A 21,186-nucleotide genomic window follows, 5' to 3' on the forward strand; every position below is an offset into this window, starting at 1 on the left:
TTTATTTATTTTTGGCTGTGCTGGATCTTCGTTTCTGTGTGAGGGCTTTCTCTAGTTGGGGCAAGCGGAGGCCACTCTTCATCGCGGTGCGTGGGCCTCTCACTGTCGCGGCCTCTCTTGTTGGGGAGCACAGGCTCCGGAAGCGCAGGCTCAGTAGTTGTGGCTCATGGGTCTAGTTGCTCCACGGCATGTGGGATCTTCCCAGCCCAGGGCTCGAACCCGTGTCCCCTGCATTGGCAGGCGGACCCCCAACCACTGCGCCACCAGGGAAGTCCTTCAGTTTCTTTTTAATTATAGGTTATTACAGTATACTGAATATACAGTGCTATACAGTGATCTACTGTGCTATACAGTAGATCCTTATTGTTTTTCTATTTTATACATTATAATGTGTATCTGTTAATCCCAAACTCTTGATTTATCCCTCTCTCCTCCCCCTTTCCCCTTTGATAACTGTAAGTTTATTTTCTGTAAGTTTGTTTGTTATGTCTGTGAGTCTATTTCTGCTTTGTAAATAAGTTCTTTGTATCATTTTTTTTAGATTCCATATGTAAATGATATCATACAGTAGTTGCTTTTCTATGTCTCACTTACTTCACTAAGTATGATACCCTCCAGGTCCATTTACATTGTTGCAAATGGCAAAATTTCATTGTTCTTTTTATGGCTGAGTAATATTCCATTGTGTATATATACCACATCTTCTTTATCCATTCATCTGTTGATGGACATTTAGGTTGTTTGCATATATTGGCTACCGTAAATAATGCTTCTATAAACATTGGGGTGCGTGTACCTTTTTGAATTTTTTTTTTTTTCTTCGAATATATGCTCAGAAGTGGGATTGCTGGATCATATGGTAGTTCTATTTTTAGTTTTTTGAGGAACCTCCATGCTGTTCTCCATAGTGGCTGCACCAATTTACATTCCCACCAGCAGTGTACCAGGGTTCCCTTTTCTCCACATCCTTGCCAGTGTTTGTTATTTGTGGTCTTTTTGATAATGGCCGTTCTGACAGGTGTGAGGTGGTATGTCATTGTGGTTGATTTGCATTTATCTGATGATTAGCAATGTTGGGCATCTTTTCATGTGCCTGTTGGCCATCTGGATGTCTTCTTTGGAAAAACGTCTATTCAGGTCTTCTGCCCATTTTTAAATAGGGCCACTTGTTTTTTTGGTATAGAGTTGTATGAGCTGTTTATATAGTTTGGATATTAACCCCTTAAAGGTCATTTCATTTGCAAATATCTTCTCCCATTCTGTAGGCTGTCTGTTCATTTTGTTGATGATTTCCTTTGCTGTGCAAAAGCTTTTAATTAGGTCCCATTTGTTTCCTTTTTGCAAGTTTGTTTTTCAATAATTGTAATTCTCCAAAAGCTTAAAAATCTGAAGGTTTTTGGTGCTCCTTGAATTCTTAATTAAAATTTCTAAGTGATATTGAACAGAATGCACCCCAAATCTAGACGACTCATTTACGAAAATGTTCAGTATCCTAGGCAGGACACAGATTAATTTATTAAGTAGTTTCAACTGATGATGGGCAGCAAAGAGAAAAGTCTGGTACTGCCATGCTGATGTGTGTGTGTATGTGTGTTTAATTCCACATCAGCTTCATCCCCAGTTTTGTAATTTAATTACTTGACATATTCAAAATTTGTAAAATTTGACAAGTTAGAGCTTCCATTTCACTTAGTAAAATAACGCAACTTCTTTGGATGAAATTATTACTTATATATACTCTAACCAATTCCAATTATTTTTCTGTACCATATCTTAATTAAGATATCTAATTTAAAATTTAGTAAAATATTGTTTTTACCATGGACACCATGGTCCACCAAAATTATATTATCAAAATATAATATGTTTTGATTCAAAAACAAGTACTTTTACTGTTGAAATTTTAAACTAAATCTGCAAGAAGGTTCCCAGTAACTTTAGATGTTTCATCTTAAACAGACTAAATTTCCAAAAGCTTTGATTCCATGAAGTGGATTAAAAAAATTAAACCCTTATTGGAATTAGTTGATCTAAGTGAAGCCTTGATAACACTGAGATAAAATTAGCAAAATTGAATTGTTTATGAAATTCTTCTGCTTTCACTACCAACACATTGTAGCTTTTGCTTTACTTTTTGTGCATGAACACAAAAACTTGAAATAAAAAATTGACAAATTCAATTTCGAAGAGCATTCACTGGATCTAAATGTTATGTAAGCACCTTCTACAGCTGCATGTGATAAACCAAACTATAAGTACAGGGTTCTCAAAACAGCTACGAATTTTTGACTTCTATGATAATATAATGCTTCTTCAGCCAGCTGGTGTTTTTGGGTTTTCACTCGGTTATTGATATCACTTTCCTTAGGGTTCCTCATGGCTGTAAGGAGGTGGCAAATGATGACATTTTGTGCAGTTTTACACTCATCGTTCACGTACTTGAGAACTGAAAATTCAGCACTTTTAGTATTTTGCTAAACATAAACTTCTATTTTTTGAGCTCATTGCTGTTGAAGGGCCTATTATGAAATAAAAAGGCAAAGCCAAACAGTAACATAATTAATAGTTGTAGATATACAGCATACAAGAAATGACCAATTCCAAGTGTCCAGATTGGACTCTACATGCTCGAAGGCAGCACACTCGACCTCTTTTCCCTGCAAGTATTTCACCTTCCCCCTCCCCATAATTTCCCACCTTTCCCATTGACCCTACTAGCTGTGCCTTGGCAGTTTTGTGGGCCCAACCGTGGGTCTGGCACACCTAGCAGGTAAATCCAAAGGGTACAGCATGGCAGTTCTCAGAGAGTTCTCTCACCACCACCAGAGGCTGGAGGGTTTATCTCTCCCTGGAAGCTCCTGTTTGAGTACATTTGCTTCTGTGAGCAGATGCCCTGCTGTCCTGAAAGGGAGGTGTTAGTTCCAAGTGTTTGGAAAGGGCTGGGGAAATTGGGTCATTGCTAGTCACCTTGGAGATTTAACCACTGTCGTTAGAGCGACAGCTCTGTTCACTGCTTATCTTAGCTTGAGCTGCTATAACAAAGTACAGTAAACTGGGTGGCTTAAACAACAGAAATTTATTTCTCACAGTTGTGGAGGCTGGCAAGTCCATCAAGGTGCCAGCAGATTCAGTGTCCGGTGAGGACCTGCTTCTTTGTTTGCAGATGGTCATCTTCTCATTAGATCCTCAGTGTTTGCAGTGAGAGAGACACACACAGAGATTCCTTCCTTTTCTTATAAGACCACTACTTCCATTTTAAGGGCCCCACCCTCGTGACTCCATCTAAACCTAATTACCTCACACTGGGAATTGGGGCTTCAACCTATGACTTTTGGGGGTGCACACCATTCAGTTCTTGGCACTGCTCATGTGCTTCATGCCCTACTACTGGACAAGACAATAGAAGGAGCATGGAAACACAAAGTGGAGGGCTACTAAATCAATCCCAGCTTATTTTAATGAGGCTATTCATAATAATTCTATTACGATTACTAATAGTAATTCATTAAAGTGAAAATACCCAGGCAAATGTTAAGCTAAACAAGACGGCAGGACAACTGGCCCAGAGCAGGACTGTCTAAGGCAAAAAGTCCTAGACCTTATCACTAGGAAGGATGGCACCTTATCTTAAAAGGAGTCTTTAACACTAGGAACACTAGAGGGCGCTTTAGACTGTAATTAAGGAACACTAGAGGGCGCTTTAGACTGTAATTAAGAATCTTGCTTTATTTATGCAAGGAAACGTACCAGATTGATGTTACAGTCTTCAGTAGTGAATGGTTTATAAAAATTTAGGTAAGTCCATATAAGTTGATTTTACTATTCCAAGAACATGATCAAATTCAACACAAATGTTTTGGAGTGTGTGTGTCCCCATGCTGGAGGTTATGATAATCCTATTTTATTTTATTATTTTTTAATTGAAGTATAGCTGATTTACAATAATAATCCTATTTTTGTTTTACTTCAGAATGTCTTTTTTTTCTTAAGTCTTCAGGAGTGCCTTAAGGTTAGATAAAGATTAGGCTGCGATCTGTCCTCATTAGTTGGGGTTTTGTTTTTTCTTGAAGGAGGCGCAGGGCACGGGAGGGCTGGGCAGCCAATTAAAAAAACTATAACATGGTCCTTCTTTAGAGATAACCCTGATGATACTGTTTTACATACGTGTGGCACCCATTATTCTTATGATATGTGTTAAGTACGGGTGGATTATTAGGCAAGGACTCCAGTCTTCAGGGCAGCAGTGCAAACAGTGGGGAAAAACATTGTTTGACTCTTTGTCTGGTCTTGGAGCCCCTGGTCCTGTCCCTGTCTCTGTGACTCTGGGAGATCTTAGGCTCTTTCTGGGCCTGTTTCTTAGTAAAGTGGTGGGGTCGACCTAAATGACTCAGTCTTTTTCAAGTCTAAAATTCTCTTATCCTGACTTTTACACCTAACGTCGATGAGTCTTAAATTTACATTCGCACGTAGGTGCCCTGTCTAGAAGTTACCTTCAGTTCAAATCATAAAGTCTGTGACACTGTGAAAACTTGATTCAGGAGGATGTGGGGAGGTAGTGGCGCCCTGTTTTGGGGCCCTGATCAAGTTCTTTTTTTTTTTGCAGTACACGGGCCTCTCACTGCTGTGGCCTCTCTCGTTGCGGAGCACAGGCTCCGGACACGCAGGCTCAGCAGCCACGGCTCACGGGCCCAGCCGCTCCGCGGCATGTGGGATCCTCCCAGACCGGGGCACGAACCCGCGTCCCCTGCATCGGCAGGCAGACTCTCAACCACTGCGCCACCAGGGAAGCCCCGATCAAGTTCTTTATAGTGGCTTATTTTACATTAGAAACAGATAGCTCTTTGTCACTTCGTAGAAAATACTCATACAAGCACTGCTCCCCAACCTCAAACTTCCCTTGAAGCAAAAATGATGGTCAAATGCTTGTATTCATTGCCTTTGCTGCTAGGATTCAGGCTAGATAAACAGTGAGAGGCCAAAAATCACTTGAGATTTTCATTTAAGTGTAATTAGTCTATTTCTGATGCTATGAAAACACCAGAGATGACCCTTTGCCAGGTAGATGTAAGCCCCCTCTGCCCTCAGATAATTGAGACCAGACTGTTTAGGGATCCGAATATTGTTGCTACATTGTTTTTTTAACTTCCGAAGAATTCTCAGACATTCCTGACTGAGTTCTACTTCTAAAATAAACATGCTGAATGGTGTACCCTTTACATGGAAAAATGAAATGTTAGTGACATTCATCTCTGTTGGAAAAAAAATAATTTGGTTGGTGGAGTTGTAAAATTCCTACCTTATATAGAGATAAAAAAGTGCCTTTTAACACATTTCTCAATTGGTAGCATTTTCAGTAGTCTTCTGCATGTCTCTCTGTGTGTCTGTGTGTGTGTGCATCTGTGTGCTTGTGTTTGCGTGCCTTGTGTCTGCAGGTGTCTCTGCGCTCATGCTTCACGTAGACAGTCCCTTACAATTAGCAACTCCTGCATGATAACTTGTTTTAGATCTTGAAAGTTTCTTCACACTTCGTAGTTTCACCATCTGTGGTGGTGAAATCAAAATGAAGGAGATCCCAAAGGAAACTTCCATCTCTTGGCAATTTCTTCATGACTCATAATATCTGAACTGAGCTTTGGGAGCAGAGGCAGAGTAGGGGAGGGAAGGACACCGAGGCTGAACCAGAGAGGAGGGAAGGCAGGAGATGGGATGGGTCTCACATCTGGGACCTGGGGCAGGTGGGCAAGTAGAACGCCCCAGAAGGCTACAGAGGTCAGTGTCAGGAAGATGCTGCCCATCCATTCATTAACCCTGTACTGAGTACTTAGTTTGTTGCCACGTGTGTGGTTGGTGAAATGAATGTGGAAGTGTCTTCCTTCAAGCATTTTAAGGATCAGTTGGTGAAACAAACATAGAAATAAACCCTGATAAAATCACAAATGCTAAGAGGAGAGCCATGGGAGCTCCAGGGGTTCAGGCTATGAGGAGATGACCTCACTAATATGCTAATGCCCCGTGTCTTTCAAGGAAAGACACGGGTTCCAGGTGGACAGCAGGCTTTCCAAGGTGTGAGTGGAGGGACCATGAACCCCAGTCCCTTGTGCAGTGTGGTCCCGGGGAGGATGTGAGTTGGGGGATGGCAGAAGTGCCTTCAAGAGATGGAGCTCTCAGGGCCTCCCTGGTGGCGCAGTGGTTAAGAGTCCGCCTGCCGATGCAGGGGATACGGGTTCGTGCCCCGGTCTGGGAGGATCCCATATGCCGCGGAGTGGCTGGGCCCGTGAGCCATGGCCGCTGGGCCTGTGCATCCGGAGCCTGTGCTCCGCAACGGGAGAGGCCACAACAGTGAGAGGCCCGCATACCGCAAAAAGAAAAAAAAAAAAGAGATGGAGCTCTCAGTTCTTTCAACACATCATAAAGTCTTTGATGGACATGCTGGCTTGAGTTCAAGATGGTGCTTTCTAAACCCATTTTTTCTATTCCTTAGAGAACCTTCATTTGCTTAAGGAGTGCAACCATTTCCTCAAGCATTTATCCAGAACCTCATTTTATTACTTGTCCTTAAAAATTTCTTAAAAACACTGGGGGAAGAGACAAATCAAATGGATAACAATATTTATACTGTCATTTTTTTTTTTTTTTTTTTTTTTTTTTTTTTGCGGTACACGGGCCTCTCACTGTTGTGGCCTCTCCCGTTGCGGAGCACAGGCTCTGGACTCGCAGGCTCAGAGGCCATGGCTCACGGGCCCAGCCGCTCCGCGGCATGTGGGATCTTCCCAGACCGGGGCACGAACCCGTGTCCCCTGCATCGGCAGGCGGATGCTCAACCACTGCGCCACCAGGGAAGCCCTCTACTGTCATTTTTAACAAGATTGTTTTTGAGCTTATCAGTCAAGACTCTCTTAGTTGCAAGTGACTGAAACTCCACTCAAACTAGCAGATACAAAAGGAATTTGTGGGCTCACATAATTGGGAAGTCTGAGGGGGTAGGGGAGGAATTACTGGATCAGAGATTCAAATATGACCATGGAACTCTCCACCTCCCTCAGCTCTATTCACCTCTGCTTACAGTTTTGCATCCTACAGTTAAAAAAAAAATCTTTCTTGAGAATTCTAGTGAGCTGGAGAACTTTGGTTGGATTAGCATGTGCCAGATGGCTGGCTGGTATTTTGACCACTATAGTACAAGTGATGAAAAAACTGTAGAGAAAATTATAAAATGTAAAGTCATCTTCTTGCACCCCATTCCTCTACGTTTGTAGGACAAAAATGTCAAACACTGGGAATAAAAAATGTCCCATGTTGGCAATGAGCAAGGAAAATTGAGGGTGATAAATTGATTCAGATAAAATGAGAACAGCAACTTACTCTGAATGCTAATATGTACTAAGTATTTTTTCTAAACCTGTTGAGTGTAGCACATTCAAATTTTATCACAACCCTGTGAGATGGGCGTGACTGTTATTCCCACATTATGGATGAGGAAACTGAGGTGCACTGGGAGTTTGGGGGGACTGCCCAGGGTCACACACTAGTGCCTGGAAGTTTGTCTTCAGACATGTGCTCTAAACAATTAATTTAAACACAGTTGCATGGCATAATAATTAGTGATTAAAGTCTAATGAATGAAGACACGAAGATATGAAACACACGGTAAAGAAGGGAAGAGGAAAAATACCACTTCATATTTTTTTTCCCCATATTTTATTCAGTGAATCTCACCCCAGCTTGCAAGGGTCTAGTGGAGTCCATCAGGGTTGGGAAAGGATTTGCCTGGGTCACATCAAGGCTTGCCTGAAAATAGTGGATTCAGATTCAAGGCTACCCACTAATTCAACCCTTGGGAGTTTGGCTCAGGGATGGAATAAAGGGAGCATGGGAACAAGAATGGGGTCCACTTCTGGAAAGAACAGGCCAAATTCAAGGAGGAGACACTACTTGAACTCCCTTGGCAGCTCTGACCTGACTCAGGAGAAAGTCGAGTCCCTCTGTGACCCTCCACGGGCTGGCCAGGAGCCAGGCCTCATTGGGTTGACAAATGTGTCCACCCCTCCTGGAACCAGAGCAGATGGACAGACACTGAAGTTCAGGACTAAAACTGGTTTCAGTGGGCAGTGGGTGAGGTGGGAGTAGGGGAGGTATGTGTGAGGTTGTCTCCCTTTGCAAAATTTTTTCTGTTTTATAATTTTAAAAGTGTGGTTAAATATGCATAACATAAAATTGACTGTTTTTACATGTACAATTCAGTGGCATTAAGTACATTCACCACGGTGTGGAATCATCACCGCTACCTATTTCTAAAACTTCTAAATTTTCCCAAATAGAAACTCCCCATTCCCCTCTCCCCGCTGCCAGCCCCTGGTCACCTCTATTCTACTTTCAGTCTCTGTGAATTTGCCTATTTCAGGTTCCTCATATCAGTGGAATTATATGATATTTGTGCCTTTGTGTCTCTTCTTTCATTTAGTATAATGTGCTGAAGGCTTATCCATGTAGCCTGTGTCAGAACTTTATTTCTTTGTTAAAATTGGAAGACGGGAGAGGAGATGGCATGAGGGGGTCTGGGCTTGTCCTCTTCTGGTGGCCAGGGGAGAAAGCAGAACAGGAGTGCCGTCCTCCTGCCCTTTAAGAAATTCCAAGTTGTCGCTTGGCTGTTCCTTGCCATGTCCCACGGCCAGTGAGTGGTGTGATTCATTACCCCTCACCCCAACCTATCCCCCAATTCCTTCTCTCTAAAATACAGGAACTAGGAGATTGGCTTGATTTCACAGTGAGAGAGTCGGGGGAGGGGGGCAGTGGCGTTGAGCTAGGGAAAAGACCTGTTACTTACTCACTCTTGAATGTGAATTTGTGTCACCAGATCGTTCTCCAGCACCCTCAGCAGAAGTAAGCGAATAAGAATGATGGAGTTGGAGTAGAGGGTAGGGTAAGGCTGTCGTTCTGGAGCACAGGTACAGCAGCCTTATTCAGACACCACCAAAGCCCCAGGCGCGTGGGGAGATGGAAGGAGAGAAGGGGAAGCTGGGATTGTGAGGAGGGGGCCGGAGGAGCCAGCCCTGCCCTGGCGTGTCTTCACCGGCACCAGACGGGACACTGCCCTTGCCCACCCAGCAGCTGTCACTTAAAGCATCTAAGGTGGCTGGCCCACCTGGAGTCTTGCAAGGGTGTGGGGAGAGCTGGAGTTTGCAGCCTCCCTCCTTTGCAGATTCTCTGGTGATAGAGACATGCAAGAAGTTTCCAAGGCTGACTGGGTCAAGCAGTGCAAAAGAGAAGCTCTTTGTGGAGACAGTTTCTGTTCTATTCATCTGTCCTCACACGTTCGCTTCCAGCTCTGAGCTCCCCTGGCCGTGCCTCTGAAGAGTCTTCCACGTAGGTTTCCATACTCGCTGCCACTCTCGAAGCAGGAGGGACCTCCTTCCACCTCACTGCTGTTCTCTCTTGGCTTTTTCACATTGGATGGGTTTGTGGGAAGGCAGTCAGCCTTGGCTGCCGTACGCATGGGGTGGGGAGACAGGAAGGAGGTTTCTGGGTCTGTGTTGCTGACCTAATTCTACATTCTGTTTTCATTGAATGAGTTGATTATTTTTATATCACTTACTGGTAAGTGAATGACCCGCACTCCTTTCAGTTTTTCCATGTCCAAACTTCCAGTTCCTGACCACATTTTACATGCACTTGAAAATTCCCTTCTTACGCTCGTTCTTGTCCTTTTAAGCCCATGGAACAATATTGCCTGCTTATTATTGGAACAGCAGCTTTGCTGTTGGTGTTATAAAACCCTGGTCTTACACGTAATTTGTATGAGGAATAAGTTAATGTTTACTGTCAAGACTTTAAAGGAGCTGAGTTCATCATGTCGCATTTTAATATTGAACGTACCAATGGAATCTTTTCAGATTAATCACCTTCCTTGAAGTGATTAAATCTGTATCACTTGATCTGGCTTTCTTTCACCAACTTTGAAAACTGGTTCCTTGTTAAACAAGTTAGTTATTTGTTTCCTAAAGTTATACTCACTGTACTTTTTGTGTTTGACTTTGCTTTTTATGTTTCAATTTCAATGAAAAGCATTTTAAAAAAAACACTTGAAGAATATATGTTTTCTTTGTATTTTGAAACTGTGATACTCCTGTTATTTTGATGTTAGGTTGAGCATTGGAGAGACTTTCTAAGTTTAAGTTCAAACTCATCAGCATCATGGCTTTCTTGTTTCTAAAACTTGCTCAATTATGCCTCATTTCTGCTGGTATGACATAATAAAAAGACTCATTCAAAGATCCCAGGAGTTGTTTAGGGGCTGTTTCTGTTGATGGGGAGAAATTAAGTGGACCACCATGTTATTATAAATAATAGTGAGAATGAGGGCTGGGAAACCAGGAGTGAGTCTGGTTCAACTCAGAGGAAGAGCTGGGAAAGTTGAATTCTCCATCTTTTTTTTTTTTCTTTTTTTTTTTTTCTTTTTCTTTTTTTTTGCGGTATGCGGGCCTCTCACTGTTGTGGCCTCTCCCGTTGCGGAGCACAGGCTCCGGATGCGCAGGCCCAGCGGCCATGGCTCACGGGCCCAGCCGCTCCGCGGCATATGGGATCCTCCCAGACCGGGGCACGAACCCGTGTCCCCTGCATCGGCAGGCGGACTCTTAACCACTGCGCCACCAGGGAGGCCCTGAATTCTCCATCTTTGACCTTAGCATTTCAGTGGGTCTTTGGTTTTATATGGACTTTCTCAAGTTCCTTCTTGAGTCATTTCAGCTGTAGAGTTTCTCTTCCTTTTGCTACTTCGAGAATTGGGGCTTTGGAAGCAGGGACTCCCCTAGCCACAAAAACTCCACGGTAGCTCAATGTCCTGCAAAGCAAACATCTTCCCACTTCCCCGTGTAACTTCTACGTTTGCTTTGTGATTTGTTCAATTCTGAAAGGAGGGGGCTCTGGCTTAAGCAACTGTGAGAAGGAAACTGTTAGCTCTAGTTCATAGCATAGCAGGAGGAGAACATAACTATGTCAACTTGGAGATCTTTACTAAATAGAGAAACAAGGGATTGGTTTAAATATGTAGAGAAGTTATAAAGAGGAAATTTGGAATGGTGATTAAGACCAGAACCATTGGCCTTAGATAAACCTGGTTCAAAATTTGCCTTAGCCATTGACTAGCCAGCTGACCTTGGTCTGTCTAAAGGATTTTCATCTGTAAAGACAAGATTATATAACGTTTAGAGGATATTGTAGGGCTAACATATCTATTGTGACACCTAGCACAAAGTAAGTTCTGTAAATGGGTCATTTGTTCATAAATATTGTCATGTGTGTACAGAGAAAAACAGACATTACAAATTTTTTTGTGGCTGTCTAGTTGAAATAAGAAAGATAGATATTGTTTTCAGTGTTAAAGGTACTCGTGGATAAGATAATTTGACATGACATTCACTGGTACTGATACACCGGAGGGAATTTCCCTGTCTCCTGCCGGTAAACTACTGCTGTCCTTTAAGTTCAACTCCATCACCTTCCGATCCTCCAGATGGCGATCCCTCTTTCCTCTGTTCCTTTGTACCAGGGCCACTATTTATTGTTAACTTTATCTCAGGGTTTCTGTACTCTCCCCTTTTGGACTGTGAGCATTTTGAAACAGGGATTCTTTTGTTTATATTTAATCCCACCCCCCTCCCGAAACACTGTGTAGCACAGGACCTGGCGCAGAGGTAACTATCACTTGGGTTGAAGTGGATTGAATTTAATTAAATCAAATGTCTGTATAGAAAATAGGGCCATTCAAAATATTTGGGGCTCACAAGACTGCTGGCTAAGTCTGCTAAGTGTCTCATTTTTACAGCCTTGTTTTGGGTTCCAGGCCCCCGGTCTTGGTTTAGCACCAAGACTGCACACCATATTTGATGCCACTTAGAACTGCAATTATCACTGCAGACAGAAAACATGATGTGATGCAGCTGTCAGCAGCTGTCAGGTTTCTAGAGGCTTTACAAGTGGATCAGCTCTTCTTTGGGATAGGAACAGCCATGTAGTTCGGTCTATTGGAATTAAGAAAAGATTGCCCATGTGACAACTGGGAATAAGGGCTCAGGTACAAGCTGAGGAACTGTGCTCAGAGGTCATGGTTTTCCTGGTGAGACTGCTGGAATGGGTTTAATACTTGCTTTTAAGCTGCACATAGGGGTGTCTCTTTATTTGTAGCCACTGTGGAGGCCCAGGTTTACTCTTGTCCTTCAGTATCCTTGTCAAGAAAATGGGAATAAGTTATTCCACTTATGGTGGCAGTCAAAAATAACACTGACAGGGGCTTCCCTGGTGGCGCAGTGGTTGAGAGTCCGCCTGCCGATGCAGGGGACATGGGTTTGTGCCCCGGTCCAGGAAGATCCCACATGCCGTGGAGCGGCTAGGCCCGTGAGTCATGGCCGCTGAGCCTGCGCGTCCGGAGCCTGTGCTCCGCAACGGGAGAGGCCACAACAGTGAGAGACCCACGTACCGCAAAAAAAAAAAAAAAAAAAAAAAAAACAACACTGACAGTTGTATCTTTAAATTTGAAAAATACCTATGTTTGAGCCATTTTGATGTATAACATTTTTTATTTAATTGCCACATCTGTTATTTAGATTGTAGTTTAAGTATAGATTCCTTTGTGATGTTGTACTTTGGTATTCTTGAGAGGCATCAATACAATTTAAATAGATGTTCTTCTACCGTTATAATTCTTCACTCTCTATTCAGTGAGTCTACATTTCTTATCTTATTCAGGAATTGACTTAAAATGCCTTTTTTTTTTCCTGACCATGACCCTGCAAGTATGGGAAAGTAGGAGTGGCCTGCCATGAGGGGACACAATGAAGGGTGTGTTTTCTGTGTATAATTGTAAAACAGTAATGAAGCTAATAGTTGGTCTGCTTTTTAATATCACCGTCTGAGAACAATCCTAAACAAATCTCAGTGATAAAATACTCTTCCCTGAAAAAACTCTTTCACTGGCCTAAGTTCTAAACAATTTCTATTTTTGTTGTTGTTTTAATAACACATTCATAAGCTACAAACTTAGCACATTTGTGTTACTTACTCTTTAATACACATTGTTTCTATGTGGAAGTTAATTTTGAGAAGACCTACTTGAACACTGAACTACATACGTTAAAAAAAAAAATTATCTTGAATGATTTCTGAGGGTCAGTATCCAGGAGTGTCTTAGGTTCATGGTTCTGGCTCAGCACCTTTCATGACGTTGCAATGAAGATTTTTGCTGTGGCTGCATCATTTGAATGCTTACTTGGGAGTAAGATCTGCTTCCAGCTCGGTCTTCAGTTCCTCACTGGCTGTTGTTCAGAGGTCTCAGTTCCTCACCAGTTGGGCCTCTCCAACAGGGCTGTTCATTGTGGCATCTGGCTTCTCCCTGTGTGAGCCATACATACACATTCACTTTGACAGTAAGTTCCTAAAAGTTCAGAACTGTTTGAGCTCACCTCAGGTGTAGTTCAAGTCTCTGGTCCCTCTGGTGCCACACATGTCTGTGCTTAAATCATAGATTTGAAGTCAACAGTGATAACCACAATGATGGCACAGAGGGAGAAATCTACTTCAATTATGTCACTCTATGTGACCATTTGGAGATTCTATTTGTATTTAAAATTTGAAACAGTGCAAATCACAAGGGGTACAATTTTTATTTGTAAGTGTGAATTTTAACTTACACATGACATATTTCATTGAATTTGAATAGCAACTTTAAAATTAAAATTTATTTTAGGGCTTCCCTGGTGGCGCAGTGGTTGAGGGTCCGCCTGCCGATGCAGGGGATGCGGGTTTGTGCCCCGGTCCGGGAGGATCCCACATGCCGCGGAGCAGCTGGGCCCGTGGGCCATGGCTGCTGGGCCTGCACGTCCGGAGCCTGTGCTCCGCAACGGGAGAGGCCACAGCAGTGAGAGAGGCCCGCGTACCACAAAAAAAAAAAAAAAAAAAAAAAAAAATTTATTTAAAAAAATTCTTGTTTTAAAACTAAAGAAGGAACAAAAAGATACAATATCACATCAATATGATTTAGTAGTTTACCAAAATTGTACCTTTTTCAGACATTTCATTTTTATTGAAATTTGCTTATTCAGTTATTGTAATAATATTCATTATATATAAGGTAAATTCATGTTCATTAATCATATATAAAGATAGACTAATATGTAGATAAGTTTTTCCCTCTTTATTCTAAAAAAATATATTAAAGTCATTAAAGGGTATTTGATTCATCTTTTCCCCCTTTTTTGAATGGCAATTTCTTTTTTATTCTTTATTTTTTATTGGCATGATTACATATACATATTGAGTTCAATAAAATAAAAGTGTTCCTGCCTATTCCCCTCTTCTGGCCACTGTTTCCTTTTATAATTCTGACTAATAAGATAATTTTGTTATATAGAGAAGAGAGGTATTAGATTTACTCCAGGTCGAATTTGCTAGGTATGACGTTGCTTCTGGGATAATTTTCCACATAGTTTTTCACCATCTCTGATAACTTTCCTGTACTCCATTCTTAGTCAAAAATAGCATATCCTGCTTTTCTATCATGATATACCCCTGAAAAACCTGTATGTAATCGGAATCTTTGGAAAACAGACATTTAAAACATATTCTTTGGAACATACAAGTCATCCATTTTCTTTTCAGCAGGCTTACACCCCATTTGCCTTTTTACTCTTAAAAGAGAAGTTAGGAAGCACCCGTAAAGGAATATTCTGTGTTCTGAGCAGAGAAGATTAGATGCTTTTCCCACCCACCCTTCTCCTTGCCTTACTTAAGGGAGGCATAGCTTCTTTTAGCCCCGAAGCAACTTTGTTCCATCCTCGCAGGTCCTCCCTGGTCCTAAAAACTCTATTTCTACAACTCTGAAGTCACAGGCCGACTTCTTACCCACCTAAAACCAGAACAGCAAAAAGCTCTGTGCCAAAGACAGTCCATGAACTACTCAGGCCAAAGATGACATTTCTGGTTTCCCTGATATAGCCTGGGGACGTGGTAGATGGAAACCATATCTGGGAACAGGCGTGTAATATGTGCTTGATTATATTGGCTCAATGAATGAGCTCTACAGACTCAATGTTAATCAACCAGGACTTCCTGAATATTCCTTAACTCTTCCTAAGGGATAGTATCATCAAGTTCTTTGAGTCTCTTCCTATCCACAGGCTTCTGTATATTCACTTGTGAGTTTTCCCAAATGTGTTTTTAGAAGAGGTCTTTTTTTTTTGCGGTACTTGGGCCTCTCACTGTTGTGGCCTCTCCCGTTGCGGAGCACAGGCTCTGGACGTGCAGGCTCAGCGGCCATGGCTCACAGGCCCAGCCGCTCTGCAGCACGTGGGATCCTCCCGGACCGGGGCACGAACCCATGTCCCCTGCATCGGCAGGCGGACTCTCAACTACTGCGCCACCAGGGAAGCCCTAGAAGAGCTCTGTTAATAGAATGGTTTGGGTAGAACTTCTTTGTAACTTATTCTATTGGTTCAAAATATGAAAAATACATATGATGGGGTGGCATTAATTTAAGTGACATTTTAAGTCCATACTTTCTATTAAATTTGACTTTCTCTTCTATTCTTTAAATTTCACTTAACTTTTACTATTTTGGTGATAACTTTGAAAGAAACATCTGTTATGTTACTCCTTCTTAGACTTTACATTTAGTTAGAATATGTATTACGTTTTACCAAGTGCTTCACTCATAAACTCATTTGATCCTTACTTAAACCAGTGTAAGTCACATAACAAGTTTATAAAGTTAAGCAACTGTTATAATTATCAACCTTTCATAGATTAGGAAACTTAGGGAGGTTAAGTGTCTTGCTGGCCGCATTGACATGCAAATCTATAGTCTGATTTCAACCTCCATGCTTTTTCCACTTCACCAGCTCAGTTCAGATCAGCAAGACTGCTGTAACACACGTTTGAAATGTTTTCAGAAGAACCCCAGAGAATGAATTTGTAAAGGTATAGTTTACTTACTGTGACACTTTGGACTAATGGACTTTCTTTCTTTCTTAAAATATACTATGTTGCTGACTCCTCATTCTTTCCTAAAGCTGGCCCTGTAAAATAGATACATTTTTCAATTTAAAAGTTTCAAAATGTTCACCTTAGGAGGATTCCATAGGCCACACTCAATTTATTTCATTCAACAATTAAATGAGGTTCCACTCTTCTAGGGGCTGAGGAAGCAGCAGTGACTTGAAGAAGTAAAAATTCCAGCCCTCATGGAGCTGACATTCTAAGGGCCTGGAGTAGGGAGAAAGATAATACAACAAATAAGTAAAAACATAGGTGTCATTGGATGGGGATATGTGATATGGAGAAAAATAAAGGGATTGCAGTTTTTAAAAGAGTGTGATTGAGACCTCGTAGAATGATTTTGGGAGTGTTCCTCTCTCTGCTATATTTTGGAAGAGTTTGAGAAAGGTAGGTGTTAGCTCTTCTCTAAATGTTTGATAGAATTTGCCTGTGAAGCCATCTGGTCCTGGGTTTTTGTTTGTTGGAAGGTTTTTAATCACAGTTTCAATTTCAGTGCTTGTGATTGGTCTGTTCATATTTTCTATTTCTACCTGGTTCAGTCTTGGAAGGTTGTGCTTTTCTAAGAATTTGTCCATTTCTTCCAGGTTGTCCCATTTTATTGACATATAGTTGCTTGTATTAATCTCTCATGATCCTTTGTATTTCTGCAGTGTCAGTTGTTACTTCTCCTTTTTCATTTCTAATTGTATTGATTTGAGTCTTCTCCCTTTTTTTCTTGATGAGTCTGGCTAGTGGTTTATCAATTTTGTTTATCTTCTCAAAGAACCAGCTTTTAGTTTTATTGATCTTTGCTATTGTTTCCTTCATTTGTTTTTCATTTATTTCTGATCTGATCTTTATGATTTCTTTCCTTCTGCTAACTTTGGGTTTTTTTTTGTTCTTCTTTCTCTAATTGCATTAGGTATAAGGATAGGTTGTTTATTTCAGATGTTTCTTGTTTCTTGAGGTAGGATTGTATTGCTATAAACTTCCCTCTTAGAAGTGCTTTTGCTGCATCCCATAGGTTTTGGGTCATCATGTTTTCATTGTCATTTGTTTCTAGGTATTTTTTGATTTCTTCAGTGATCTCTTGGTTATTAAGTAGTGTATTGTTTAGCCTCCATGTGTTTGTATTTTTTACAGATTTTTCCCCTGTAATTGATATCTAGTATCATAGTGTTGTGGTCAGAAAAGATACTTGATATATTTCAATTTTCTTAAATTTACCAAGGCTTGATTTATGACCCGAGATATGATCTATCCTGGAGAATGTTCCATGAGCACTTGAGAAGAAAGTGTATTCTGTTGTTTTTGGATGTAATGTCCTATAAATATCAATTGAGTCCATCTTGTTTAATATATCATTTAAAGCTTGTGTTTCCTTATTGATTTTCATTTTGGATGATCTGTCCATTAGTGAAAGTGGGTATTAAAGTCCCCTACTATGATTGTGTTACTGTCAATTTCCCCTTTTATGGCTGTTAGCATTTGCCTTATGTATTGAGGTGCTCCTATGTTGGGTGCATAAATATTTACAATTGTTATACATTCTTCTTGGATTGATTGCTTGATCATTATGTAGTGTCCTTCTTTGTCTCTTATAATAGTTGTTATTTTAAAGTCTTCTGTCTGATATGAGAATTGCTACTCCAGCTTTCTTTTGATTTCCATTTGCATGGAATATCTTTTTCCATTCCCTCACCATCACCCTAATACCAAAACCAGACAAAGATGTCACAAAGAAATAAAACTACAGGCCAATATCACTGATGAACATAGATGCAAAAATCCTCAACAAAATACTAGCAAACAGAATCCAACAGCACATTAAAAGGATCATACACCATGATAAAGTGGGGTTTATCCCAGGAATGCAAGGATTCTTCAATATACGCAAATCAATCAATGTGATACACCATATTAACAAACTGAAGGAGAAAAACCATGTGATATCTCAATAGATGCAGAAAAAGCTTTTGACAAAATCCAACACCCATTTATGATAAAAAACCCTCCAGAGGGCTTCCCTGGTGGCTCAGTGGTTGAGAGTCTGCCTGCCAATGCAGGGGACACGGGTTCAAGCCCTGGTCTGGGAAGATCCCACATCCCGTGGAGCAACTAGGCCCGTGTGCCACAACTACTGAGCCTGCGCGTCTGGAGCTTGTGCTCTGCAACAAGAGAGGCTGCGACTGAGAGGCCCGCCCACCGCGATGAAGAATGGCCCCCGCTCGCCGCAACTGGAGAAAGCCCACGCACAGAAACGAAGACCCAACACAGCCATAAATAAATAAATAAATAAATAAATAAAAATAATTAAAAAAACAACATATGGGACCTAATGAAACTTAAAAGTTTTTGCACAGCAAAGGAAGTCATAAAGAAGACAAAAAGACAACCCTCAAAATGGGAGAAAATATTTGCGAATGAAGCAACTGACAAAGGATTAATCTCCAAAATTTACAAGCAGCTCAGGCAGCTCAATATCAAAGAAACAACACAATCCAAAAATGTGTAGAAGACCTAAATAGACATTTCTCTAAAGAAGATATACAGATTGCCAACAAACACATGAAAAGATGCTCAATATCACTGATCATTAGAGAAATGCAAATCAAAACTACAATGAGGTATCACCTCACACTGGTCAGAATGGCCACCATCAAAAAATCTACAAACAGGGCTTCCCTGCTGGCGCAGTGGTTGAGAGTCCGCCTGCCGATGCAGGGGACACGGGTTCGTGCCCCAGTCCAGGAAGATCCCACATGCCGTGGAGCAGCTGGGCCCGTGAGCCATGGCTGCTGAACCTGCACATCCGGAGCCTGTGCTCCGCAACGGGAGAGACCACAACAGTGAGAGGCCCGTGTACGGCAAAAAAAAAAAAAAAAAAAAAAAAATCTACAAACAATAAATGCTGGTGAGGGTGTGGAGAAGAGAAAACCCTCTTGCACTGTTGGTGGGAATGTAAATTGATACAGCCACTATGGAGAACAGGATGGAGGTTCCTTAAAAAACTTAAAATAGAACTACCATACGACCCAGCAAACCCACTACTGGGCCTATACCCTGAGAAAACCATAATTCAAAAAGAGTCATGTACCACAATGTTCATTGCAGCTCTATTTACAATAGCCAGGACATGGAATCAACCTAAGTGTCCATTGACAGATGAATGGATAAAAAATATGTGACACATATAAACAATGGAATATTACTCAGCCATAAAAAGAAACGAAATTGAGTTATTTGTAGTGAGATGGATGGACCTAGAGACTGTCATACAGAGTAAAGTAAGTCAGAAAGAGAAAAACAAATACTGTATGCTAACACTTATATATGGAATCTAAAGAAAAACAAATAGTTATGAAGAATTTAGGGGCAGGACGGGAATAAAGATGCAGACCTACTAGAGAATGGACTTGAGGACACAGGGAGGGGGAAGGGTAAGCTGGGATGAAGTGAGAGAGTGGCATGGACATATACACACTACCAAATGTAAAATAGATAGCTAGTGGGAAGCAGCCACATAGCACAGAGAGATAAGTTCAGTGCTTTGTGAACACCTAGAGGGGTAGGATAGGGTAGGAGGGAGGGAGACGCAAGAGGGAAGAGATATGGGGATATATGTGTATGTATAGCTGATTCACTTTGTTATAAAGCTGAAACTAACACACCATTGTAAAGCAATTATGCTCCAATAAAGATGTTAAAAAAAAAAAGTGTGATTGAGAAGATGACATTTAAGTGTGGACCTGAAGGAGGCCGGTGAGGGTGGAGCCTGTGCATAAATGGGAGAGAAAGGCTCCTGGTGGGGGAAACAGCAAGTGCAAAAGCCTTGAGGTGGACACGCTTCTTCACAGTCAGCGAAACCCTTACAAATGGAGCAAAAGAGCTAATACAGTGATTATGTTAGGAACTTCAGCATGTAGTAAACAGGCACCTGGATGGGCCTTTGCATGAGTATAAGATTTTATGATGCTTTTAGTGTTAAATAGTGAAAATGATACCTGCCCCCCAACTCTTTACATAAAGGGAAGCATCATTGCTGAGTTTGTCAACTCATATAGCAATTTCAGCTTTCTTTAGAGTATAATATTTTTCTGAATAGGGAATACATTCCTAAAGTATAAAATTCCAAGGATACGTAAGGGTGTATAAGTTAAAACTATCCCTTCTGTATCCCAGACACCCAGCTCTTCTCCTGGGAGGCAGGATTATTACCACTTTTTTCTGTGCCTAGAGACAATCTAAGCCCATAGATACAACCACAGCAGAGGTTGCGGGTACCAGCTTTGGAGCCGGACTACATGCATTTTGGTCCTGGTGTTGGTACTCGCTACCTGTTTGTTTGTTTTTTTTGCGGTATGCGGGCCTCTCACTGTTGTGGCCTCTCCCATTGCGGAGCACAGGCTCCGGACGTGCAGGCTCAGCGGCCATGGCTCACGGGCCCAGCAGCTCCATGGCATGTGGGATCTTCCTGGACTGGGGCACGATCCCGTGTCCCCTGCATCGGCAGGCGGACTCTCAACCACTGTGCCACCAGGGAAACCCTCGCTACCTGTTTTGACGTGGGCCCACAGCTAAAAGTCCAGATGCCTTCATTCCCTCATCTGTAGAATGGAGAGAATAGTCATAGGGTTGTTGTGAGAATTAAATGAGATTATATGTTTACATAACATATAAATATAGGAAATATTATATACATATAAAGAATTTAGCACGGTTTCTAGCAAAGAGTAAATACTCAATAAATGTTAGTTATCATCAGATATTCTTATAGGAAGCTTTTAAAATGATCCCATTATACAGATGTGGAAAATGAGTCTTAGAAAGGTCAAGAAATTTCCTAGGAAACTGGGCTAGTAGGTGAAGGCACAGTGATGCTCCATCAGAATTCTAGTACCACGCTCCAGGGTTTCCCAGATGAGTGTTAATGAGAAGGCTGTCTTATGGGTCTTCCTTTCAACCAGATAAAGTGTTAGATGCCAGATGAGCGTCAATGTAGAAAGACATGTAGGTGTTTGCCTGAGAGCCTAATCAAATCCATTTCTTTAATTTTTTTGTGGTTTTAGCCAAGGCTATTTCACAAATGCGTAATGTTTTGGTTTTTTACTTTGAGCAACTTGCATTCTTCCAACCAATGTTTATTCAGCATGTGTTATGTTC

This window comes from Mesoplodon densirostris, chromosome 10, assembly GCF_025265405.1.
Source record: "Mesoplodon densirostris isolate mMesDen1 chromosome 10, mMesDen1 primary haplotype, whole genome shotgun sequence".
Taxonomy (NCBI): Eukaryota; Metazoa; Chordata; class Mammalia; order Artiodactyla; family Ziphiidae; genus Mesoplodon; species Mesoplodon densirostris.